Source organism: Protopterus annectens, chromosome 2.part0, assembly GCF_019279795.1.
Source record: "Protopterus annectens isolate FY-2018-M chromosome 2.part0, PAN1.0, whole genome shotgun sequence".
Lineage (NCBI taxonomy): Eukaryota > Metazoa > Chordata > Ceratodontiformes > Protopteridae > Protopterus > Protopterus annectens.
The window spans coordinates 920,226,236-920,237,175 of record NC_056728.1 but is presented as its reverse complement, the minus strand read 5'-3'; the positions used below and the strand labels follow the sequence as shown (position 1 = coordinate 920,237,175).

The 10,940-nt window shown below is 34.6% G+C and overlaps 1 pseudogene; it reads left to right on the top strand.

The window, feature by feature from the left end:
* The first annotated feature begins 5,345 nt into the window (after positions 1-5,345).
* Positions 5,346-10,940, top strand: part of LOC122792792 — a 94,879-nt pseudogene continuing 89,284 nt past the window's right edge.

The window sequence follows — 10,940 nt, the reverse complement described above, 5'->3', positions numbered from 1 at the left end:
TTTTTCAATATTCTAAAACGTTTTAGTTTTAATTTCTTCACATTACATTTTTTATATTACACTTTGATATTATGTTTTCAAAATTGCCTCATGATTTTATACTGTTCCTTTTATTTATCTGATTTTAATTAATTGGATTGGATCATGTGACTGCTTTTTGCCTATTTAAATGGTTCTAATGAAGTTCTGCATATAGAGGACAAAAGTGCTTAACCATTTAATTGTTTATTTTGTATGTGAAATACATTTTATTTCCCTAATTTCCTCATGGAAGTTTAAGCATTTTCTGAGTTTGGACTGAATTTGGACTTTGTATGTTCATTTGCTTTAACTTCATACCAGGAATCTTCTGGTTTATGATCCCCATTGTGAGTTCAGCATTATGTGAGCCATTTAGTGTTTCATTTAGTTCTATAACAATATAATAGTTATGAATGAAATTTTGTGTTGTGATATAATGGGGTCATACACAAAACACTGATCAATAAATTAGAACAACTAGGTATTGCTGTACTCTTGATAAGATGGATAGCTGCATGGCTTACAAGTAGAACATGGGAAGTCATACAGCTGAAATTCTTGGTTACAGCCAGTATGTCCCACTGGGCTCTGTCCTACGCCCATACTTGTTCAGTTTGTATTTTTTATAGCTATCTTTTTCATCAGAGGTGTTCTATAGTCTGTATGAAGGGTCTATATTAGCATTTTGAAAATTTAATAGTTTGAATCACAAAATATTGTACTAAAATGATTGAACTATTACATTTTCGAATGCCGATATAAAAAAAAAAAAAAAAAAAAAAAAAAAAAAACAAACAAAAAACCTAAAGGGTGCAGGCAGAGGGCAAGCACCCCTGCACCCCCCACCCGCCCGCTACTTAAATATACCAGCTCCGAGACCGCACTACATTGTAGTAAACAGAAATCTCCCCTTATGGAGATTTCCGTTTACTCGTTCGATGTTCTGCACTTTCAGCATTCTCGTGTCGACAATATCGCATTCGATATTGTCAGTGTTCGAGATGCTGATAGGAGCCCTGTTTGAAGATAACTTGAAATTAGGTAAACTGATTACATGTGTTACAGATAAGGCATGTCTGCAAAAGAACTTGACTAAATTGACCATTTGGGCACAGGACGCTGATAAATACATAAATACATAAATACATCAAAAACTAAGCATATGAGATTTGTGAGTCATAATTTGAAAGGTGAATATTTAATACAGTGCACAATAATTAAAACTGTAGATTCATTTAAGGACCTGGTTATATGGGTAGATCAAGCTATGTGTTTTTCTAATAGTATCAAACCAACTTGTTAACGGTAGTTATATTACTATAGGCTTTATAAAAAGACTTACAAAGTCTGGCAAATCAGAAATAATGAAATCATTGTTTGTTAGTTATATTAGACCCAAATTTGAGTATGGAATAGCAATATGAAAACCTTATAAGAAAACAAACAAATGTAAATTACATCAGAAATATACCAAGAACAGAAAGACTAAAATATCTAAATTCGTACATTCATCATCATCATCACCATCATCATCAGCCCCCTTTTTCCCATTTTTTCTACATGCGGTTGGGGTGTCATGTTAACTGTCACAAACTCTCTCAATTCAGTGCTACACTACTGCCTTCTTCAACAATCATGCCTGACTGGCGCAGATCTTCTTTCACACAATCCATCCACCTCTTTGTTGGATGTTCTTGCTTCCTCTTACCTTCCTCCTGTCAGTCCAAAATCTTCCTCACCAGATTTTCTTCTGCTTTTCTGCACATGTCCAAACCACCATAATCTGTTCTCTTTGATCTTTTCTGCAATTGGAGCTACTTTGGCTTCTGATCTTATGTCCCTTCTCAGGCACTTCATTTCCATCACCTCCAGCTTTTTCAACTGTGCTGCCTTTATTGCCCATGTTTCTGTACCATACAATAGTACTGGTCACACCACTGTCCTGTACACCTTAGTTTTTAGCTTCTTTGGCAGTCTTCTGTCATAGACTACACCTGAGACTCTATGCCAGTTGGCTGCAGCCCCTCTGATTTTAGCTTTGACCTCTTAATTCAGACTTCAGACTTCAGACTTCATTCAGACTTCCCTTCTCTTCAATCACCCCTCCAAGATGCTCAAAGCTGTTTACTTGTCCCAATATCTTCCCTTCTATATCTATTCCCAGTTTCTTTTAATTTCCGCAATTTGCTGCCATTACCACCATCTTATCTGTGCTTAGTTTCATCCCATGTGCCTTCAGTTTTGCATTCCATTCTCCTATCCTTTGCTGAAGTTCTTGCTCAGAGTCTGCCTATAATGCCACATTATCTGCATACAGCAACTTTGTTAATCTGTCCCCTCCAACCTGTTTGCTAATGTAGTCCATCACCAGTATGAACAGCAGTGGGCTCAGAGTTGAACCCTGGTGTACACCCACTCCCACTGGGAACCCCTCTATGAGGCAAAACACTGTTCATACTTGAGTTATGGGGTCCTTGTACATAGTTTGGACTAATTCTACCAATGTTTCTGTGAGTTCAACCCACCTCGTTACTGCCCAGATCAGCTTTCTTGGGACCTTGTCATATGCTTTCCCCAAGTCTAGGAATGCCCAGTTGGACTCTTTCATCATCTCTAGCTTCTTCTCAAGTATCTGTCTCACTGCAAACATTGTGTCAATTGTGCTGATCTGAATCTGAACTGCTCATCTCCCATCTTACATTCTACTAATCTGTGTATCTGTTTATCAGTCACCCTCTCCAGAACTGTCATGCAATGTGATAGGAGTTTGATGCCTCTGTACTGCCTACAGTTGTGGATGTCCCCTTTGCTCTTATATACTGGCATGAGTCTGCTTATTCTCCAGTCATCTGGGATGCACCTTTCTCTCCACACTGCTATGAGCACCCTCAGGAGCCATTTCTCCCCATCTCATCCAGCATCTTTATCATATCTGCTGTCACCTCATCTGAGTTTACTGCTTTCCTTGACTTCATCTTCCTTAGTGCTGCTCTTACTTCTTCTAGGGTGGGCTCCTTATCTTCTCTCATCGCAGATTGTTTCTGGGGCAATACAGCTTCTGTGGAGCTTTCTTCATTCAGAATCTGTTGTAAATACTCCTTCCATCTGCCTTTGATGTCCTACGGACTGGTGAGCAGGTTGTTGCTGGCATCCCTTATGAAGGGTTCTGACTATCTTCTTTATCTTTCTGTCTTTTGCCTTGCAAAAAACTAAACGTATATAGTGTCTCATATAGATATTTAAGGGTAGACCTTATTCAGGTATATAGGGCATTTAGATGAATACACAGGAAAACGATGTCCAAGATGTAAAATCAACCAGGTTTATTGCACAATGCACAAATACAGCTACAGTCAGTTCACCAATGACCTAGGTTTCGTCTTCAAACACTGACTTCATCAGATTGGTGAACCAGTATTGAACAATTTATATAACACCTAATTAAAAACTAATTGGTACTTTAATGCACTTCATTAAATTACATAATTAATACCAACACAAAAAACCACAAAAAAACACAAAAAAACCCACAAAAAAACACAAAAAAACACACTACCTGTGAACACTAATTCTACGAAAAAAATACACAATATCATATAAGATATGAAATATGAATTATATTATATTACCCGAAGGTAAACCACATGAAAAATGAATGTAATATATTACTAATCCAACATGTTATTGTAAATTTCGAAACTAAAAATTAATGAACTATGAATTGTAAAAATGTATGAGTATACAACCATGTCTAGCAGAAATAAGTGTATGTGTATGTATTAAATATGAAATAATAAACTAATAAATGTGTCCCTAATTGTCATAGTACTAATGATAATGAAATCCACATTGACCCACATCACGTTGGAAAATAATTCAATAAACACAAATCTACAAAGTAACATATAAACAGTCACATATATTAAAAATTTATCAAAACAACCCACTGTACATATATACACTGATAATCTTTTTAACTGAAAATGTATATATATGCTAAAATTGTTAACCACAAATATGTTTCATTCTAAGCCATGGCTTGATGGAAAGATATTCATTTAGCCCTGGGAATGTACAAGCGTCTAATCTTATTTGCCATGCTAATTCACTCATATCCAAGTGATACCGGGTAATCCTACCCTGTTGATCATGAATCACGTGGTGTATAATACAAAATTTAAACTTGTGATTGTTGTTATCCATCACATGTCTTGCTAAGGCATTAGTGTTTTTTTTTATGTTGTATATCAAGGATATGCTCCTTAATCCTATCTCTAAAACATCTACATGTCTTTCCCACATAAAATGCCTTGCAATCTTGGCACTTAGCTATTTACACCACATTCTTGGTATGGCAATCATAATGCCCACCGATGGAAATACCAGAATTGTTAAACACTATTTTTTTGTCCTGTTGTCAAAATATGTGTACAAGTTGTACACCTGCCACAGTTGAAATTACCCAATGCTTTTTTCCCCAAATTAGGGTAATAGACTGTACTTTTTTCAAAGATGTCTTTAAATGACATGTCTTTTTTGAAAACAAACTTGAGTTTTTGAGTGAAAAGTGTATGAAGTCCCTACTTTTTTGAAATATTTCCCAATACTTTTTAATTGTCTTTATTACAAATTCTGTATCCCCATTGTAAGTTAGAATATATAAAATTATATATTATATATAAATTATATATTATATAAAATAAAATTGTTGTTAATGCTCCTAATGAGGGCACTACTATACAACATGAATTAAATTTAGGTGGATCCATTAACTGTGGGAATTACACTGAAAAAGGTAGGGCCCTTGAGGTATGTTATGTGGACCAACAGTCTACAAACAATGATGTGGTCCCTGAACCTAACTGGTGTTCTTTCTTTTCCCCTTTCTCTTCTCCCTCCCTTTCAAGTCACCTGGAGGAACGTTTCAATGGTGACTTAGTTGTTGCAACAAATAGTGTAGGTATACTAAGCAATCTGAAGATTTTATACAATAGAGCGCACGATTTTAAGGTTTACAATTATTCAAGCATAGACATTGATAGTGATTATGCTGAATTGTTTTCAAAAGGTTTTAATTTTGTACCATGCAGAAGAGGGAATATTGTCAATACACTGATTGACCTGAAATTATTTACACGTAAGATGAATTTAAAGGTATTATTTGGTAATGAGGGGAACACCACATATGGTGGAGTTACCAACACTATCACAAAACCAAGTATTTATAATCCTGTTATGAGCCTAATAGTGGCTATGTTTGAAAACATATGTGAGCAAGATCTTAGACAACATTTAGGCATAGGCAAGATAAAGTACAACTGAATATGACTAAAAATGAGTATGAAATGATGACAAAACTAAGAGAATTGAGTTGTATACGAATCATGAAGCCAGATAAGGGCAATGGGGTTGTAATTGTTAACAAACAGGACTATTTTAGTATCATGATGTCCATGTTGTTGGAAGACAATTACAATGAAGTAAGTATTAATGAAATCAATATAGCCCATAGAAAAATAGATTTGTTTTTGGATGATATGATTTTTCAAGGGGGGTTAACTGAGGACGAATACAACTTTTTGATCAATGAACACCCTTTTTAAGTGGGATTTTTGGAATTCCCAAAATCCACAAAGGACTTGACAATGTTAAATTTAGACCTATTGTGGATGGCAAGCGGAGCAAAGTGAGATTCATTAGTCGGTTTTTGGACCACAAAATGAGGGTTGGTTTAAGTAAATTACCATACATATTAAAAGATTCTTGGCACTTTTTAGAAATGATCAAACATTTGGTTGTACCGGATAAATTTTACTTTGTTACTATAGATGTCTGTAATTTATTTACAGTGATTCCACATGACGTTGGACTTGCCTGGTTAGAGGAACAATTGTATGTTACAGGTGTGTACGAACAGGAAGAAATCAATGCATATGTCAAACTTATGGAATTAGTGTTGGACAATAATTTTTTTATATTTTGAGGGACATTACTTTAGGCAATGGACAGGAGTTGCCATGGGGGCGGCTTGCACCCCCATTTATGCTAATTACATCATGGCATTTTGGGAGGCGAAATTTGTCCTGAATAGTGAGTTTAGTCCATTTATCCATCTATATTCAAGATTTTTAGACGATATCTTTATTGTATGGGTAGGTGATAGACCCTTGTTAGATACCTTTATACAATATATTAACAACACGGTCTGGTTTTTAGATTTCACCCACGAAATCAATGACACGTCCATAGAATTTTTGGATGTTAAGTTGACATATGATCACTCTACAGGCTTGATGAGATCTAACATCTATAGAAAGGCTACATTCTCAAATTCATATCTGCACTATGACAGTTGGCACCCTAACCATCAAAAGAGGGCGATTGTTAAGGGGCAGATGGTTAGGGCAGCACGCATGGTCAGTGAGGATAGTGATTTCCAGGTAGAATTGGATTTTATTACAGGTTTGTTTCTTAACAGAGGGTATCCGGACCAGTTATGTGCAGATTTACGTAAGGAAATCCAACATAAGAGAGAAAGTAAAGTGATGCCATCAATACTAAAATCTGATATTGACAAGTTTGGGTTTTGTTTAGGTTGTGATGGTAGATCAACCTTTGGCAGTGATACCATTTTATATATTCTAACTTACAATGGAGATACAGAATTTGTAATAAAGACAATTAAAAAGTATTGGGAAATATTTCAAAAAAGTAGGGACTTAAATACACTTTTCACTCAAAAACTCAAGTTTGTTTTCAAAAAAGACATGTCATTTAAAGACATCTTTGAAAAAAGTACAGTCTATTACCCTAATTTGGGGAAAAAAGCATTGGGTAATTTCAAATGTGGCAGGTGTACAACTTGTACACATATTTTGACAACAGGACAAAAAATAGTGTTTAACAATTCTGGTATTTCCATCGGTGGGCATTATGATTGCCATACCAAGAATGTGGAGTACCTAGCTAAGTGCCAAGATTGCAAGGCATTTTATGTGGGAAAGATGTGTAGACGTTTTAGAGATAGGATTAAGGAGCATATCCTTGATATACAACATAAAAAAAACACTAATGCCTTAGCAAGACATGTGATGGATAACAACAATCACAAGTTTAAATTTTGTATTATACACCACGTGATTCATGATCAACAGGGTAGGATTACCCGGTATCACTTGGATATGAGTGAATTAGCATGGCAAATAAGATTAGACGCTTGTACATTCCCAGGGCTAAATGAATATCTTTCCATCAAGCCATGGCTTAGAATGAAACATATTTGTGGTTAACAATTTTAGCATATATATACATTTTCAGTTAAAAAGATTATCAGTGTATATATGTACAGTGGGTTGTTTTGATAAATTTTTAATATATGTGACTGTTTACATGTTACTTTGTAGATTTGTGTTTATTGAATTATTTTCCAACGTGATGTGGGTCAATGTGGATTTCATTATCATTAGTACTATGGCAATTAGGGATACATTTATTAATTTATTATTTCATATTTAATACATACACATACACTTATTTCTGCTAGACATGGTTGTATACTCATACATTTTTACAATTCATAGTTCATTAATTTTTAGTTTCGAAATTTATAATAGCATGTTGGATTAGTAATATATTACATTAATATTTCATGTGGTTTACCTTCGGGTAATATAATATAATTCATATTTCATATTTTATATGATATTGTGTATTTTTTTCGTAGAATTAGTGTTCACAGGTAGTGTGTTTTTTTTGTGTTTTTTTGTGTTTTTTTGTGTTGGTATTAATTATGTAATTTAATGAAGTGTATTAAAGTACCAATTCATTTTTAATTAGGTGTTATATAAATTGTTCAATACTGGTTCACCAATCTGATGAAGTCAGTGTTTGAAGACGAAACCTAGGTCATTGGTGAACTGACTGCAGCTGTATTTGTGCGTTGTGCAATAAACCTGGTTGATTTTACATCTTGGACATCGTTTTCCTGTGTATTCAACGTATTTTCAGTTGGACTTGTTATGTAGGGCATTTAGAGACAACTACCTCTGGGAATGTTTAGGGTTATCAAAAAGCAGTAGAGAATTGTCAGACAACCAATGTAGATGATTCTGTAGTAATGAGATGTGTACTAACTGGTTCTCTGAGAGAGCAGCTGATGCATGGAATAGGCTACCTGTTTACATTAAAGTAAGCACTAGTTTAGATATCTTTAAGAACAGCCTGGATGATTATTATGGGAAAACTGTATTGGTATATTGGCGGGCTAAAAGGACATTGATGCCCGTGCTTGAAATATTTGTATGTATGCATGTACAAATGCATCTATTCTTTTGGATTCAATTTACTGGTTGTTTTAAATGTATACTTGCCTACCATATTGTTTAAAGTTATATTTTAATGTGACACTTGATGCCATGTAAAAATGGGAATGACTGTATTTAATAAAGCAAAATTTAAGAGATTTTGCAGTCTTGAATATTTTTGCAGCAAGAAATTAAAAGGCACTAATCAGAAGTAACATTTCAGTTACAAAAGACCACTCAAACTGCTGTTGTTATGATCCATCAATGTCCTCGTCAATTACAGCTACATTGAATGTGCACACTTCATAAGTCTGATTGTAATATCAGCAGCCACATTAAAGTATTCCATTTTGATTTTCACATATGTAAAGTAGCCTGCATAAACAGACTAATGACTGTTTGATTTACACAAATGCACAGTAGCACTGCAAAGAGACTGTTTAACTTAATCAGCCCAGTAGGGTTAGTGATTTTCATTCATAGATTTCTCCCCATATCCAACAGTTATAGTCATACTGTTAATTGTGTGCACCTAAGATGTTTAATTGCATAAAAATACAACAATAATGGCAAAAATACCACATTCCAAGCCTGCATTTCATAAATGCACAGAAACCATAGTAAGTATTCCAGCTTATTTCACACAAATGTGTACCAGTCCTCCAAAGACAAGTTAAAGACTGCATATGAAATTAGCATAAGGTACTGTCATCCACAGACAGCCAACACCCTCTACCAGTTATTGTCACTTTGTTACATATTATTGTTATAAAGAAATACATTGCATGCACTGTATTGGTAGGTTTAGATAAACTGCATACAATCACTAGCATCACACTAGGAAACCAAGCTGTGTGTAGCTGAGTTTAAACAGAAGAGTATAAATGTCAAGTCCATAAGAAGAAATGTTAACACCTGACAACATATACTAAGGCAATCTGGACAATCTCTGAAAGTTAGGCACTTTAATAATTCCACTTTAAGGAGAGCTAATTTTAATCATATATTACTGTCGTCAGACAACTTTGCATTAGAGTGTTTCATCTGCATGTTGTCTTTGAAATAGAAATGGCTTATGTTGCATTAAAACTGATGTACTAATAAAATCACAACATTTTCTGAACTAGATCAGCGATGCTTCAAGAAATGGCTTACAAAAAACAGCCATAAACAAATAAACATTTAACTAACTACAGATATCTTTCACAATCTGAGAAATATAGTGCCTAACAAGAATACGCTAATGATCAAGCAGTTCTAAACATCAGACCAAATAATGCAGACGATACTAAATTGATAATTGTCAGCCTATTCAGAGTTGCTGGAGGCTGTTTAGAAGGTACTGCCAAATAAATTACATAAACACAACACATTTAGGCTATATTGTACAATCTAGGCCAATCAATGAATGAATCCATTCTTCAGTGCAGTGAATAAATCCAAATAATTAAGGCTACATAGAAATATTTTGCTGCATAAGACATATGCCTGTGATAACATGACAAAGTAATCCAACTTGCTTCACAAAATCATTTTAGTCTTGCAAGACCAGATAAATGACCAGTTAAAAGCATAGATAAATGACCAGTTAAAAGCATGCCCATGTATACATAACCCACATACCCAATAATTATAGCTACTCTGTTGATCTTGTGCATCTTAGATGCCCAGATGTAATAAAATAAAAATAATAACATAACAGCCACACTGTACTTAAAACACTATTACATACAATAGAATTTGCTTGCCAGCCCCTCCTAACATATATCTCTGCTCATCAGATGTCAAATGGAAATAAGTAAGTAAATAAATGAGGATGATGATAATAATAATAATAATAATAACAATAATAATAATAATAATAATAATAATAATAATAATAATAATAATAATAATATAATGGTTACACTATATTTCACACTACATTTTACACACATAGTTGTCCCACAGCCCATATCCAGTTATCCAGTTGCCTACCAGGAGTAAATAAAAAAAAATCATGCCATTACCACTGCTGTTGTTTTTCACTGCAACCTTCCCTTAGTATTTTACAGGTCTCCTGCTCCTTTCTGATGCAGTTCTTTGCTTCATGGGAAGACAAAGTAACAAGTGCCTCCAACAAGTGCACTGGTCCCTGTCACAGGGCATCTAAAGCTGCAACTTATTGTTTATTTATGTTTAGGCTAAGAAATATTGAATTTAAGTTAAAAAATATATACACAATTTAAAACATCAACATCCACAGCTGTGGCATCTTACTCTTGCACTGATCATGGTCTTCCCTGGAGCTGTGGTTTGGCCATTGAAATTGCACGTTATACCATCCCACTGCCCCTGGTTTTACTTCACATTCTTCCCCTGTTCCTTGTAAATGTTGTGATTTCCTAATAAATTACAGAATCAGCCAGTCAGTAACGCCAGACATTAGAATTGCATACTTCTTATTGTTCAAAAAATATGCATATCCCCTGGAGTTGTGGACCACAGGTGGTCGATAAAAACACCCATATCATAATCTGCCACTGTGCTTGATTTTGCAGACCATCAGTTATTTTTCCTCATTTTCTTCTGCCTCTCAGGATGTTTGATTTTCTGGTAAATCACTGAGGATCAGTG